Genomic DNA, 14,971 nt, shown 5'->3' with positions numbered 1-14,971 from the left:
ACCTTGAGACAGCGCAAGCTTAGCAGCTGCCTGCCACCCCAGATCCCTCAGGGAAGCCCACCCCCTCACAATTTGATCAGAGGCAAAGTGTGGCTTCTCCCCATGTGTGGGCTCAAAAATCACAAGGTTTGAACAAAATCTTGGAATCTGCTGATAACCTAGGAGTGTCTGCAGAGCTGTCCCTGAAAGTCCTGCCCAGAAACTGGCCCCCTAGGACACCCCTTCTGGTCACACCCACGGTTGGTCCCTGCTCTACCGGACACAAACGCCTAGGAAGACAAAGGATGTCCAGAGCAGAGGGTAGCCGGGGTGGTGGGGGGCCAAGCAGGAGGCAGCCAGGGGTGCCCAAGGCAGGAGAATGGAGCAGCCATCCACATCCGGGATGAGAGAGCCCCCACATGAACTGGGGACTGGGGAAAACTGCCATTTTCTTTCACTGTTCACTGTCCCCATGTGACCACAGGAGCTAAAAGCGCCCCCTAGGCCAGCATGTCTCAGCCTGGGCTGTCCAGCGTGTCTCAGCTGGCCTGTCCTCCTGAAGTACATGACGAAGCTGAGGGCTGGGGGAACTGGCTGCGCTCAGTCACCAACTTGCTGTGGTGTGGACTCCAGGAGCCCACAGACTCTGGGCCTCAGCTTGCTTAGAGGTAAAAAGGAGTAATGCCTCGTGCCCTGCCTTCCTCCCAGGCTGCAGGGAGGGACAGATGGGGGCCTGCTGGGTCTGTGGAACTGCTGGACAAAGGGTGGCCACACCTCAGCTGATGCCCTACTCCTGCTGGGAGTGACCTGAGCGTTACGGAAGTAGTCGATGGGCAAGAGTGACCAGGCATCTTTTGAATCACAACTGCTCAGCCACTCGGCTGGGTGCAAAGCCGACTCCACATTTCAAGGGTCTCCCATCTGGACGCTGCACAATGTGCTTCTGCATCCTTTCTTTTCTCGACCATCTAGGACATCATTGGCTATTATTATCCTCATTCTACAGATGAGTAGACGGGGGCCCAGTCAGGCAAAGCTACTCACAGTAACCACGGCCAGAGTCGGCAGGGACAGAGACAGTGCTCCTGCCCCTAGCCCCACACCCTGGTGGTAGAGCCTGAGACCAGACCAGAAGGTGGGAAGGAGGTGAAAGCCTTCAGAAGGCAAAATCCCAGGTGTTCACAGCCCCCCAGCCCCTCAGACTCAAGGAACCCCTCAGGCCTGTTCTACGCCACCATGTTGGGCAGGCACTGGTGGAAGACGCCCATATGCACAATGACTGGGAATGGCTGGGTAGGCTGCCATCCCAAGCCGCCCAGATCCTGGACAGGGTTCCCGTCAGCCCAAAGCCCTGAAAAGTCACCAGGGCCGCTTGCTCCATCTGCTCGGCTTGTGTGGTACACAAAGATGCCCAACCAAGAAGGCAAGCAGGGGCCGTGGTCCCCAAGAGGGCCCCTGTTTCTCCCTCCAGGAGGGGGCCTGGTGGATGAGCTAAGTCTTAAAAGATGTATCCTGCCCCACTGTGGGGTCACCTATGCCAGCACCCTCAAAGGAGGGCAGTATGAGAGAAGAGACACTCTCCCCAGCATGTGTGTCTGCCCAGAAACCAACAAACACCCCTATGTGGGTGTCCAGCACACATCTGCTGCAGCTGGAGAGGCAGCCTATTCAAGGAGGCCAGGACAGACAAAAACGAGCCTCCAGCCCACTCCATCCTTCTCCCAGGCCCCTAGGTACCGCCTCTCGTGCGGGGACACTGGGCATCTGGAAACTCATTTGCACGCCAAGCACGAGGCCCGCTGGATCGCAGCGAAGGAGGGATCGCTCCACTGCCAGCACAAAGGACGGCCACAGATGGTGCCGCCTGCTGCCCGCCCCACCCCTCCTAGCCCTCGCTCCTCCTGGGGGCTGGACTGCCATGCAGGGGGCGGAGGCACCACGGGGGAATCGGGGCTTTCCTCCAATGTCATGGACCACCCCCTGCTCGGCCAAGGACAGCCCTTGTCCTCCTGCCCCTAGTGGAGTGGTTTCCGTAAAGGGAATAAAGGCAGGTTGGCTGTGTGACAGGGCCTTGCTGTACAGTCTGGCATGCTGCAAACAGGCGTGATATGTGGATCAGCCAGCCACAAAGACCACTTTCCTACAACCAAGAGGTGGTGGGGGGACGGGGAGTCACCACCCCTCACCCCTGAGGTGGGTGAGCACAGAGGCCACGCTGGCAGCCCCATGCGGGGCGGTGAATGTTGTGCGTGTTCTCCTTATGGTGCAAACCAACACAAGTTGTTCCGAGGCAAACGTGGGTTAATGACAACGCCTGGGAATTCGCAGCCAAAAAGGGAGTCTGGGCACTATCAAGAGAACCAGGAGGGCTGACGGGGACGGACAGAGGCAGGCAGGGGATTACGCAAGGACAGACAGAGTGACACCAGCTGGGAGGGTGTCTGAGTGTGCCTGGATTTTGGCCGTCACTCACACGTCTGAACTGGGAAGCCTGTCTGCTCTAATTAGGCGGGGCTGGCCTGCATGCCTCTTTGACCTGCATGCCTTTGGTCTGTGCACTTGCTAGGATGGCGAAAACAGTCCCAGGGTGAGTGGGAGAGACGGGAGGACCTGGTGTGGTGTGCGCAGAGCATACCAGGCAATGGGAGGGCAGTTTCAGTCCTGACCTGAGTCTCTCTCTGCTTCAGGCAGGGTCGAGTACCTTCTACTGCCTGAGCAACCAACATGGCCAGTCTGTCCCTTTGTCCTGTGGGCCCCACATACCACTGGTAAGAGAGCTGGCCCCAAATGCCCCTTTTCATACAGAGGACCCCAGTTTTCAAATTAAAATGGCAGCTAGGACCCAATGTCCCTTTCCCCCTTCATAAAATGCAGCTTGCTTGGGCCCAGGACAGCCTTGGCCAGTACATGTGACTACCTCTCTCCCACAGATGGGTGACGACTGGCCTCCTGCCTGGTGCTCCCACGGTGGGAGGCCCATGTACACATCACGTGCACAGCTGTCAATGAATGCCATTAGACCCACGGCCACCCTCCAAGGGGCTAAGCAATTGGCAGTGAGATACTCCAAAGCCTGCCAAGGGGCGTGAAGAGGAATTTTAGCTCCACCGTGCAAACTTTCTGGGCCGCTTCCAATCTGGGGTGTCAACATGGAGAGTCCTTCTGCCTGTCAGAAACCAAGAAGCAGGGGCTGGGCATGATGGCTCACACCTGTAATCACAGCACTTTGGGAGGCTGAGGCGGGCAGATCACTTGAGGTCAGGAGTTCGAGACTAACCTGGCCAATATAATGAAACGCTGTCTCTACTAAAAATACAAAAATTAGCCAGGCATGGTAGCCAGCACCTCTAATCTCAGCTACTCGGGAGGCTGAGCACAAGAATTGCTTGAACTCGGGAGGTGGAGGCTGCAGTGATCTGAGATCGTGTCACTGCCCTCCAGCCTGGGCAACAGAGCAAGACTCCATTCCCCTCCAAAAAAGAAAGAAAGAAAGTGAAAAGAAACCAAGAAGCAGGAGGGGCTGTTGGGAGCAGAGGTTCAGCCATAGAAAGGGGGTTGGGGTCAGGAGGGGGCCTGCGGAGCTGGCCACAGAGGCCCATGGGACTACCCACTGTCAGTCATGCTGACAGCATGGCTATGGCAGTGCCCATTGCCCCCTCTCCTCCAGCAAGATCTCTGATGGGTAACAGCCTTTCTTGGGGAAGGAGAAATAGAGGCACAACCGGCTGCAAATGTACTGCTTCTGACCCCTAAACAAATCCCCTCTCCCCCATCACCCAAGGCAGCAGAGTTTTAACAAGCAGGTGCTGAGCTGGGTGCAGGCACCCCAGAAACTGGGCTCTCAGGCTCCTCACCAAGCCCCATCCCCTGTCGTCCTCTCCAGCCTGTCCAAGGACCTCGGCCAGTGCCGAGGACCTTGGGGACTTCCAGCTCATCTCATGGTGACCACAGCTGGGGTTGGGATAGCAGCAGGGAATCCCCCCAGCTGCCAACGCTGAGCCTTAATCCAGAATTCCAAGCACTCCTCAAACGTCTCAGCATAAAACGTATAAGCATGCACCACCCAACCTGTCTAAAGTGAACCCACTGGGCTCCCCTCACCTCTCCAAACTGCATCCTTGTGACCAGACTCCCTCACCTCGATCCATTCTCACCTTCAGTACCAAAGTGTTCTATCACTCACCCAACGTTCATTCAACACCAGCTGCTGAGCGCCTACTGTGTGCTGGCGGTACTGCGGTGAACAGGCGACGTTAGCACCCCTGCTGAAACCGCACATGGCCTCCACTGCTGAGTCCGAACCACTTAAGATGACGTGCAAAGCTCTGCAGGCTGGAAGTCTTGGCACCCATCGCTCCTGACCTCAGCAGGCAGCTACCACCCTGTGGTTCAGGGCAAGGGACTCTAAAAGTCTGGATTCAAAAACTCATTCCCTTCACAGCTATGTGACCTTGGGCAAATGACACAACCTCTCTGGGCTTCAGTTTATCTACCAAATGTTAATGCTTACTCTTTAGGGTTATTGTGCTTTTTTTTTTTTTTTTTTTTGAGACAGTCTTGTTCTGTCACCTAGGCTAGAGTACAGTGGTGCAATCTTGGCTCACTGCAACATCTGCCTCCTGGATTCAAGAGATTCTTATGCCTCAGCATTCCGAGTAGCTGGGACCACAGTTGTGCACCAATCACGCCTGGCTAATTTTGGGTGTGTATACATTTTTGGTAGAGATGGAGTTTTGCCATGTTGGCCAGGCTGGTTTTGAACTCCTGGCCTCAAGCGATCCACCCACCTCGGCCTCCCAAAGTACTGGGATTACAGTCATGAGCCACTGAGCCCAGCCTTATTGTGCAATTGAATGACACTAACACCTACAAAGTGTTTAAAAGCGTCTGGCATGTAGTTAGCACGAAGAGCCTCTCAGTGCCGTGTGTGCTCTGCTTGTAGCAGGCAAGAGTCTTCCAGACAGGAGATGGTCTCTTTCATAAGTCTCCTATGCCCAGCAGGCTCCAGGCTCACCTCTCTATGCGCCAGCCCCTCAGGACACCCCACAATTTCACACCTCTTTCCTTACAGAACTTGCACTTCTTTAAGGCTCATCTCTAATGGTGCTTCCTCCAGTTTCCCATCTATAAAATGAGTTTAACAGGAGCTGCCTGCTTCACTGCATATGGGGTGTAAATTAGTGTTGCCAACCAACTCCAGTGATATCCAAGTAGAAGCCAGCAAGTGTGCAGGATGGGCAGAGGGCCAAGGACCCTCACCAATCCCTGTGACCCCATACCCACCTCTGCATCCCATAACGCTGAGAGGGCTGCTGAGGCACAGCCTGAAACTAACCCACAAGACCTGATCCCAGTTGTCTGTTACGGTGTAACACCTTGAGCAAGTGACTTAACCTTCCTGCACCTTAGTTTCCTCATCTCCTAGGGTAGCCATACGGATGGGACTGCGTTACCTCCATGAAGCACAGGCGAGCCAGGCACACAAATCTCTACATGTGCTCATTATGCCACGAATGGCATTACTGCTTTGGTCGGTAGAGAAGAGACCAACAGGATGGTCCTGGGACCTTGTATCTCTGCTTCTGATCACAGAGCAGAGGGCGAGACAAAGGCCCTGGGCAGGCACGAAGCTCCAGAAGTTCATGGAGATGGTGGGGGCCCTGAGCAGATGAGCAGGCCTGTGTGCTCATTTGGCACACATGTTGCACAGGGCCCCTTCCCCCTGCCTCCTTCCGAGCTGCCTGGGGGTAGAATGAGGACATTGAGTGTCCTGCTCTGAGACACAGGAAGCAAAAATCAATTCCCCATTTGGAGGCAGCTGTGCCTCTGCTTCACCTGGTGGCAAGGCGCCGGTGGCCCTGGAGGGAAGGCATTACTTTTTCTTTCTCTAGGACACCCCATGGGACTCCCACAGCAGCCCCTTAATAGTGGCCATCTTTTGTGGGGGTAGCGAGGACAGTTCCCCAGGATCCAGAACAGCCAAGACCTAGGTCCAACATCCCTCTTGACCCCCTCTAGGACCCTGCCTTTTAGTAGCCAAGATCCAGACAGTCACTGCCACATCCGCAGTGAAGCAGCAGCCCTGAGGGGCCAGCAGAAGGGAGAGTTGACCTCAGCAGAAGGGACAGTTGACCTCATGTTCCTGTTGCCTGCACTAGTCTTTGTGGCATCTCCAGGAAGTCCACTCCACACCAGGTGTGACTTAACCAAGATCACTGACAAGCAGCACATGTCCTCTAGTGGCGCTGTGCCATGGTGTGATCGGTGGCACAGTCTTCCTTCTTAGTGGCATATAAAATAATGGTGTGTGTGACCAGGAGTGGTATATTCTATAAATGGGACCCAGTGGATACGTCTAAGGGCCCTGCACCAGCTGCACCCGAGGATGCTATGGTGAAGACAGCACCAACACTAGCAGGTGACCCTGTGGTCACTCATCTGAAACAGAAATGGGAGTGAACAAGCACACTAGCTCTGAGGATCAGGAGGGGACCAGGCAGGAGGGCACCGAGGAAGAGCCAACTTCCCAACATTTGCTTCCCCAAGACCTTTCCAGCAACTCCCCTGTAGCCAGCAGCCCCCATATTGTCTGTCCTTTAAGGGGAAAAATGAAACCAGATGTCGGGTGAGGCAGGTCTGAGTGGGGATGCCGGGGCAGCTCATCCTGGCTTGCTCGGGCGTGCCCTCCCCAGGGGCAGTGACAGGCCCTGTATTTGCCCCTGTACCTGCAGCTCAAAGCAGCACAGAGGCCCAGGACTGGCTGACCAAATGAGGAGGCGAGAGGCAGAGGAGTGCAGTCCTAGTTCAGGAATCGCCTGAGTGCCAGGTGAGGAGGGTGGAGCTGTATTGTCTAGACAGGCCGAGTGACCAGCTTTTGTTAGCATCGATCAGGTCAGGTGTCATGGGGAGCAGGTATGCTCACCTGGGCACCTGGGAAAAGCTTCCTCCTTGCCAGTCTGCACTTGGCTTGAAAAGGAACAAGAAAGCAGAGGCAGCCATGGTAGCCACAGGGAAAGAGGTGCTCCTGGTGGAGCCAGGCAAGGGGAGGTGCGGACAGTGAGAGGCCTGGGATGCTTGCTCCTGGTAAGATCCGGCAGTCAGGAATGGATGAGAGCAGCAGTGGGGCGCACGGGGAGGCTGGGAGGGATGAGAGACCGTCTGGAGGAGGGAACAGAAGCCTGGATGTACAGGTGGGCGGGATGTCATCGAGCACACTGCAGCCTGGGGAAGCCACACGCAAAATGAAACAAAGGCCTAAGTATCAAAGAGCATCTTAGCAGCTAAAAGGCTGCTGGAGAACAGAGGAAGTATGTGTATGGGTGGGGAGGGGAGCTGGGAGGGGTGCTTCTGAGACCCAGGAGACCCCCAGGGATGGGGCAGCACTCAGAGGGGCTGGGGAGGAGCCCTGTGAAGCAGAGGCAGCAGCATCTTGAAGCAGGGCCCTCTCATCCTCAAAACATGCCCTGGCAGGTGGCAAGTGGGGTTCATGATTCCATAAAAATATGAATGACACATTTTCAGATGCTTCCATCCCATGAGCTTACAAAAGGTCACACAAGACCCTCTGAAGTGGCAGCAGCAGTGAGAGTGGTGCCACTCCCCAGCGGGGGACGCTGTGGGCATGGGAGCTACAGGGGCTTGCCCGTTGAGTCAGGGGCAGGAGAGCCAGGCCCCCACTCTTTCCCCCTGACATGTCACAGGTTCCTGCTCCCACATCCACGAGAATCCCAGGGAGCACCTCAAGCTGCCTCAGGAAGACAGGCCCCTCCCTGTCCCACCCGCTGGTCACCACATCCTGATGATCTTTGCAGTCTGTTCCCGTTGCTCCTTGCCTGCTCCAATCTAATCACCTTCTGCAGCCCTGCCGGTTCTCCCTGAATTATGACAACAGCATCCTGTCATTCATCTCCATCTCCAAACCTGCCTCCTGCCAACCCACCCTCTGCAAGGCGGTCAGAGGACTTCTTCCACCCATGCATTCTGATCACCTCTTTCCAATCTGTGTCCCCACCCCAGAGGCTGCACAGGGCCTGGTAGATGGTAGTTGCTTGACAGATGCAGACACGAATCTTGCGCCAGGCTACCCAGGGGAATGCTGTGGTTCTCTGTAGCGACAGCACTCTGAGCCCCTGGGGCCACGATCGGATTCGGGGGCTTCACTTCTACAACCCTGGCACCCAGCACAGCGTTTAGCACACGCTATGCAGCCAACAGATGACTAACACACTGACATGAATCACAGCTAGAAATAACCCAATATGCTGAGACGACTGGGAGGGAAGGATAGACACTGAGACCCGGACAATGGGAGGAGTATCTGTGACCAGGCTCTCAGCGGCCTTTAAACCCACCAGCAGCTCCCCATTCCTGGGGACAGGAAACCAGCTTCAGAAACAGAGTTCTGAAAGGAATCTTATCAGGAATGTGTCCAGAGACTGGTGCTGTCCTCAAATAAAACCTACAACTGAGTCACATGACACCTGTTTCATGACATGCACAGTCACCCCAGTCACGGGGACAGGAGATAAGCAGTTTACAGCAGCAATAGTTCACACAGCCTGGGGGCCAGCCACAGCCCTGATCATCCTCTGCTCAGGGGCCGGCATTGCTGTTCATGTTAGTGAGATGTTCCCAGCATCTCACCCAGGGCTCCCTGGAGATGGTGCTGCTCCTCCTGCTCCTGGGCCCAGGCCATGCCCCCCTACCCTCTGATCCTCCTCTTTCAGCTTCCAAACACAGGGTCCTGGGACCAGGGAAACCTGGGAGTTCAAGGCAGTGGGATCTCCTGAATATCCCTGGGACCCCAGGTTCTACAGCCACGCACAGAAAAGAAGGGGTGGTGAGGGCTTGGGAGGGGTGGGAGAGTGCAGCGGACACAGGGGCTTGAGTCAACACAGGCCTGGACTCCTCATCACATCTCTAAAATGGACAGACACTAAGAGGAACCTCTCCTGCTCACTGGCCTGGTGCGAGGAACCACGAGGTGAAGGAAGGGCCCCTTTGTCAACACATGTGAGAGATGGCCCATCTCACACCAGAGTCCCACCTGGAAACCAAAAGCGGTAATATGCTATCTCCTGCCTCCAGGAGGCAGAGTGACCAAGAACACAAGCTCTGGAGCCAGGCTGCCTGGGTTCAAATCCCAGCTCAGCCACGTAGCAGCTGTGTGATCTTGGGTAAGTTACTTTAGCTCTCTGTGCTTTGGTTTTCCCTTCTGCAAAATGGGGATAACAAGTAGCACCTACCATCTAAATTACCATGAGGATTATTAAATAACTTACTATACATAGAATGTTGGTACAATGCCAGGCATGTAGAAAGCATTACATGGGAATAAACTGTTAGCACTGCTGTAGTATACATGTTCCCCTGGGATGGAGAGGGTGCCCCATTTCCCCACCTAAGTACTGTAAAAAATTGCTCAAATAAAATACAATTTCTTTCACCCCTCTCCAAGACCATACAGATGCTCAGGAGTGCCCAGCCTCACACCACCCCTTCACACTGGGTGCTCCCTGGGGCAGACAGTGTCCCTTCCTCTACTGAACTGGGTGCTCCCTTAGCACCCAGCTGTGCCCACATCCAGACACCCCAGGCCCTCACAGAGCCACCCCGACAGCCACTCGCTTCTGACTCTGCTCTCAGGCCCAGCAGTGCTAGGAGGCTGGTCTAGGCAGACCCCTTCCTCCTCTGGAGCCTGTGGGTGCAGGGGCTGGGGGGACTTTGCAGCTGTCCTCTCCACATTAGGAGGCCTGGGCGGTAGGCAGAGCCCAAGCCCCTCCTCAGCCCCATCCCACTGTGTCCAGAAGGAGGTGGGAGGCGGGTAGGACCTGGGATTCCTGCTCTGGCTGCTTTGCTCAAAACAGGAACGAGCGGTTTGACTCATGAGCCCTGAGAACAGGACTAGCCACAGAATTGTTACTCTGCCTGACTGGAGGCTGGGGCTCCGGGGCTGGACTTCCTGCCTGTAGATCCGCCACTGCTGGGTGCCCCAGAAATAGGAAAAGGGGCCTCCTCCCTGCCAGCTCTCTTGGGTCATCTCCTCCCAGGAGGAAACAGCACAGGAAGCACATGACCACAGAGACTCGCAGTCCTCGGGCCGGGGGCAGTGACCGCTGGGCCCCAGGAGACCAGGGTTGGCTCTAGTGAGGCCACTGCACCATCAGTGCAACCTCGGGGCCACATGTGTGCTTCTGCAAGATGGGGCACCCCTTCTGGCCCGGCTCACCTTGCTGTGGATGAGGAGGATCTAACGGGGCCGTGGGAACACACAGACCACCTTTTGGTTCTCCCAGCCGTGTGGTTCTTCCTGCTTCATTCAAACCTCCCAAGACCCAATTAGGATCCTGCCAAGGATGACACTACCTGTATTCCACAAAGGGGAAATCCAGGCCCAAGAAGGGATGATTCAAACAGTCACTCCACAGGACCACGACCCTGCCCACTGCTGGTACATGAGGCCCCCCTTTCATGCCCATAATTCTGTGACATCACATCTGAGAGCAGGCGTATCCCCAGGAGACAGTTCTGTGCCTCCTGCCTGCCTCCCACTCCTAAGATTTGGTGCCAACCTCAGCTTCTTGAACCTCCTGTGTGACTGTGGGCAACTTCCTCCCCTCTCTGGGCCACATGTAAAAGACAGGGGGTGGGCACTGCTCCCTCAAGTCTGCGGCCCCTGAATCAGCCCTGGCCTCCAAGCAGAGTCATGTTTCTCAGGGCACAGGCCAGTCTCGACCTTGCCAGAGCATGACTTCTTCTCAATCCTGCAGGTGCTATGGGGTGAGCTGCCTGTCTGCACACTTGGAGTGGACTGCCTCTCCATGCCGCTAGCAGGGATTACAGATGGAAGTGGCTCCAGAGAGCTCACCCCGTCGAGCTGCTCTGTTGATCAAGGCCAAAGCCCAGAGAGTAGAGTAGATTCACTGAGGCCAAACAGCTGATGTGTGCAGGACTCTGAGGGTGACAGGGTCCCAGGAGAGTGGATGGGTGGGGAGCAATCTGAGGTCTCAGCTGCTGGGGCTGCTGAGGGGGTAGGCCTTCTCCTCGGTTATAGAAAACATCACTTCCGGGGCATTGTGAGTTGGACTCTGGTGGCCCTGACAGCTGACCCCTGGAACCTAAATCAGAGAGGTTTTCCTTGGGGGAAAATCTCACTCTCCTGAAGACTGATGGTATTGCTGCCTCAGCACCATCAGTAGCAAGCTGAACTGAGTTTCAGCTCCTCCTGGGTTTTCTAGATCATTCCCACGTTCTGTTCCCTGCACCTCCATCACCATCACTTGTGGGTAAGAAAGGCAAAAAAAAAAAAAAAAAACAAAAAACAAAAAAAAAGGAGGAGTTGTCTGCTGGCGCTTGGGCTGCGAGTGACGCTATCCAACTCCGCCGCCCCCACCCCCAGTCCCCACACACGCTGAAGCCCTGTGCATAGGGAGGACCGGCTAGTTGGCTGGTGCAGCTGGCCTGGGATGTGCACGCCAGCTCCCCGCCCGGCCTACCCTGCCCACCCTGCCCTACCTGCTTCCCTGTGCTGGGCAAGTCCTGTATTCTCAGGTCCTATGGTCCAGTCTGGTTTGAGAGACGGCCTACAGCCTGTCCCTCCCTCTAGGAACGCTCCTCACACACGCCCGCCCCCTCTCCCCAAGGGCTGCCCGGGTTGGCAGGAGCTGGGAACTGGGAGCCTCGAGGCATGTGAACTCACCCTGGGAACTGAACTCCAGGGAACCTCGGAGCCGTCAGGGCTAGTTTTGTCAGCGCTGTTTCCCAAACCGGTTTGGCCATGCCTCACCCAGTGGAGGCTGGGCAGGATGCACAGACCCAAGATAAGACACCAGACTAAAACCCCAGCGCAGAAAATTCCCTGCCACCTCACACTATCATCTGCAACTCAGGGGCCATCAAAGACACCCCAAAACAAGCTCAAGAGGGTGTTGTCCACAGAAACGGAATGCCCCTTTCTTTTTGGGGGTGCCCCAATAAATGCTTCTGCAAAGTGACCCCTTAGTCCTACCGTGCACTTTTAGCTGAGAATAGCTCACAGGAGCTGTCACGACATACTGTGCCCTTGTGAGGGGCTGGCTCACACTTCCTCATTCCTCAGGCCCTCACAAGCCCCCCGGAGGTGGGGTAGTCACAGGTCACAGCCCCTATCTTGGAGAAACTAGATACTCCGCTTCAGTGCACACCTGAGTGTGTGGCAGGCCAGGGCCAAGGCTGGTCTCTGTCATCTTACGCTAGGGATAAAAATTTGCTGGCAGCAGGGCAATGGCGGAGGAGCTCTAGACCACCTCAGCAGGAAATCAGGTAGCACTAATAGCAAAGCAAGCATGCTGGAGAGGGGAGAGGTGCCCTGAGGAGGGGGTGGGTGGTTACATTCCCCACATTCAGGGCCTCAGCAATGGGCCTCAGTCCTCCCTCCCCCAGCAACAGATTGAGGCCAAGAGGTACCCAAGAATGCACCAGTGTCCATGGTGAGGCGTGAGTGCCAAGTGCCTCTCGACCTCCATTTTGCCCCAAGGACCGCTGGGCAGGACAGAGGTAAGCTCAGAGGTGAGGTGACAAGGTCAGCCCACGCAGGGAGGTGAGGAGGCAGTCCCCAGGCTGGCCTGGGTCAACACTCCCACTGCATCTGCAAGGTGAGAACTGAGCCACACCCGCATGCCTGGGAACCATGGAGCCTGCACTCCAGCTCTCATTCCAGCAGGAGCCACCCCGGTGAGTGTTTTCCATTCCACATGTAATTTTTCCTCAGGGCTAAACACCACTGCTCCTTGCTGGCTCTCAGGGAGCTGGAAGGGTAACGAGGGGTTATGGGAATCAATTTCTTCCCTGCATAATTTACTTTTCTGAGGAGGTCCCCTCCTTACCCTTCCCAGCTGGGTGCAGGCAGTTTAGCTGTGTCCTCTCCCACCCGGCGTAAGAAGAAGTGGTTGGAGTGAGGCTGGGCCCTTCCTAGGGTCAGAAAGACCCTGGGGTCTACACATTATGGCTATCTGGACTTCACAGGCGGCAAGAGACCATGAGTTTGAGCACCGAGAGGCCTTGTCGTGTACTCCCTTGATTTGATTTGACCTCAACCCTTAGTGTTCAATTCCAAGTCCTTGGTTTTCCCTGCCAGTGACAACCTCCAGGACCCCTCACAAGTGGCTTCATTCCACCCAGCCTGGGCTCATGAAACCAGAGTACAGGCTCTGTCCTGGGGGCCTGGTGCTGACACTAAGCCTTGGGGAGGTGGTGAGCCTAGGGCATCACTGTTTCTTACAAAGAAAAAACCCACAAAGCTTCTCAGACCTGAGGAGTGACTCAGGAGACGTGTGCCAAGGTAACAAGGGGCAGGAGAGGAACTGGGTTGGGCTGCACTTTGCTGGGTGATTCTGCTGACCAGACTCTACCATCTCGCCTCCAACCATTTGCACCCCCGACTCCACCCCATCCTTCCCCGCGTACAGTGCCTGACTTACTTGGTTAATTGCCAAGACTCTCAGGTTCTGGATGCAAGAAACTCAGAAGGCGATTTTTTCCTCTAACTCTGAGCTAGTGCACCTGAGGTCTAAACCCAGCAAAGACCGGAGCCATGAGGCCAGGCTCCACGCCAGCTGTGACCACTCTGGAAACAGGTGTTGTAAGTTCAGGCACGCACGGCACCGTCTCCGTCACTGTGCCACTGCGCTGGCGCATGCAGTGGTACTTAGGCGCTCCCCTCTGACCCTGTGCTATGGGAGATAACAACCTTCAGATGGGTTCTCAACCCAAAACCTGTTATAGGGTTTTCCCTCTTATCAGGACATTCATCCAGCAGAAGCAGCTGACGGCTAGCACATTTCATGTTTCTATGTGTTGACTTCCTAATCAGTCGTTCCGTTCCTTTTCCAAGAAACCCAGAGTATGAAGGCTTGACAGCCCTGGAAATCACACATGCCTGGCTGTTATAAAACCTCTCCAAGTCCCCAGCAGACTGCCCAGTGGATGCCCACTGGCTGCCCAAACACCAGACTGGTCTCCGTTCATTGCTCTGGGCCCTCCTTCCCAGCTGCAGGGGTCCCTGTGCATTCTGGAGAATACGTGTCACTCTTTTAGCATGCTAGCTACCGGTTTTAGTCGTGCACAAGCACACGCTGTTCAAGACAACCTGAGATAGGGACTGAATTTATAGAACACTGAGGGGAGGGAGGAAATGAGAGAATTTCTCTTTTTGTAGAAGATCCTTTACCTGATGAAATGGTTCTCTGTGAGGTTTCTTTAAATATCCAATTGCCTTGTTGCAATGAAAATCAGAATGGTTTGTAAGAATGCCATTTACATCTGGTGCTTCCTGGCTGCACCTGTTACTCAGTGTAACACACCTGGGGTGATGTCTGGATGGTGCGGTCCCAGAGCAGGATTCACTGCAGCCTGGATCTCCAGGCCAGGGGTTCTCAATCTTGCCCATGCATTCGAATAATCTGGAAGGCTTGTTAAAACACAAGCATGCTGGGCTCCACCCCCAGTGGGGTTTCTGATTCAGTGGGTCTGGAGTGGAGCCAACGAATGCATTTCTAGTCAGTTCTCAGGTGCTGCTGATGCTGCTGACCTGGGGACCCCACTTTGAGAACCACTGCTCGAGACCAGGGGATGAGCTCAGTGCCTGCAAGATGCAGGTGCTCGGTTACTCCATGAACAAGATGGGGGGGAACCATTCTTCTCTCTCCCCTTCTGGGTTCAGGACATAAGCAAGTTCTTAGGGCCATCAGAAGCATGTGCTTGGCAAACGTTCGCTGATACTGCTGTGGACCTCCCCTGACCTTTGCATTCAAAGCTCTGGAGATTTGATACTGAACTCTTTCTCCCTGGCCTACAAGACAGGAGAAAGGACTCTTAGAAGGGAGCCAGGCACATGGAGCCCTGGCTTTGTCTATTGGTTATGAACTGTGTGATCTTGGCAGGTGTGTGCACCTCGGTTTCTTTGCCTGCATGCAAACCTATCTCACCTCGGTGCTCTAAAGGTGTAACAAGGTAA

General features: G+C 55.3%; 1 protein-coding gene across 15 annotated transcripts in view; it reads right to left on the bottom strand.

The window, feature by feature from the left end:
- The window catches only part of LOC105465958 (zinc finger MIZ-type containing 1), a 241,533-nt gene that overhangs the window by 34,894 nt on the left and 191,668 nt on the right, over positions 1–14,971 (bottom strand). Inside the window, exon 1 of one of the 15 annotated variants that reach the window (XM_011714631.3) lies at positions 11,494–11,587. The exons of 13 other annotated variants lie outside the window; for them this stretch is intronic. The gene's annotated coding sequence lies outside the window, so the exon portion shown is untranslated. Of the gene's footprint in view, positions 1–10,207; positions 10,339–11,493; positions 11,588–14,971 lie in introns of those variants that run through there. One more of the 15 variants, XM_011714629.3, reaches the window with a different exon arrangement.

Source organism: Macaca nemestrina, chromosome 9, assembly GCF_043159975.1.
Source record: "Macaca nemestrina isolate mMacNem1 chromosome 9, mMacNem.hap1, whole genome shotgun sequence".
NCBI classification, from domain to species: Eukaryota; Metazoa; Chordata; class Mammalia; order Primates; family Cercopithecidae; genus Macaca; species Macaca nemestrina.
The sequence above is the reverse complement of the archived record's forward strand: the minus strand, read 5'-3'. Positions and strand labels throughout refer to the sequence as shown.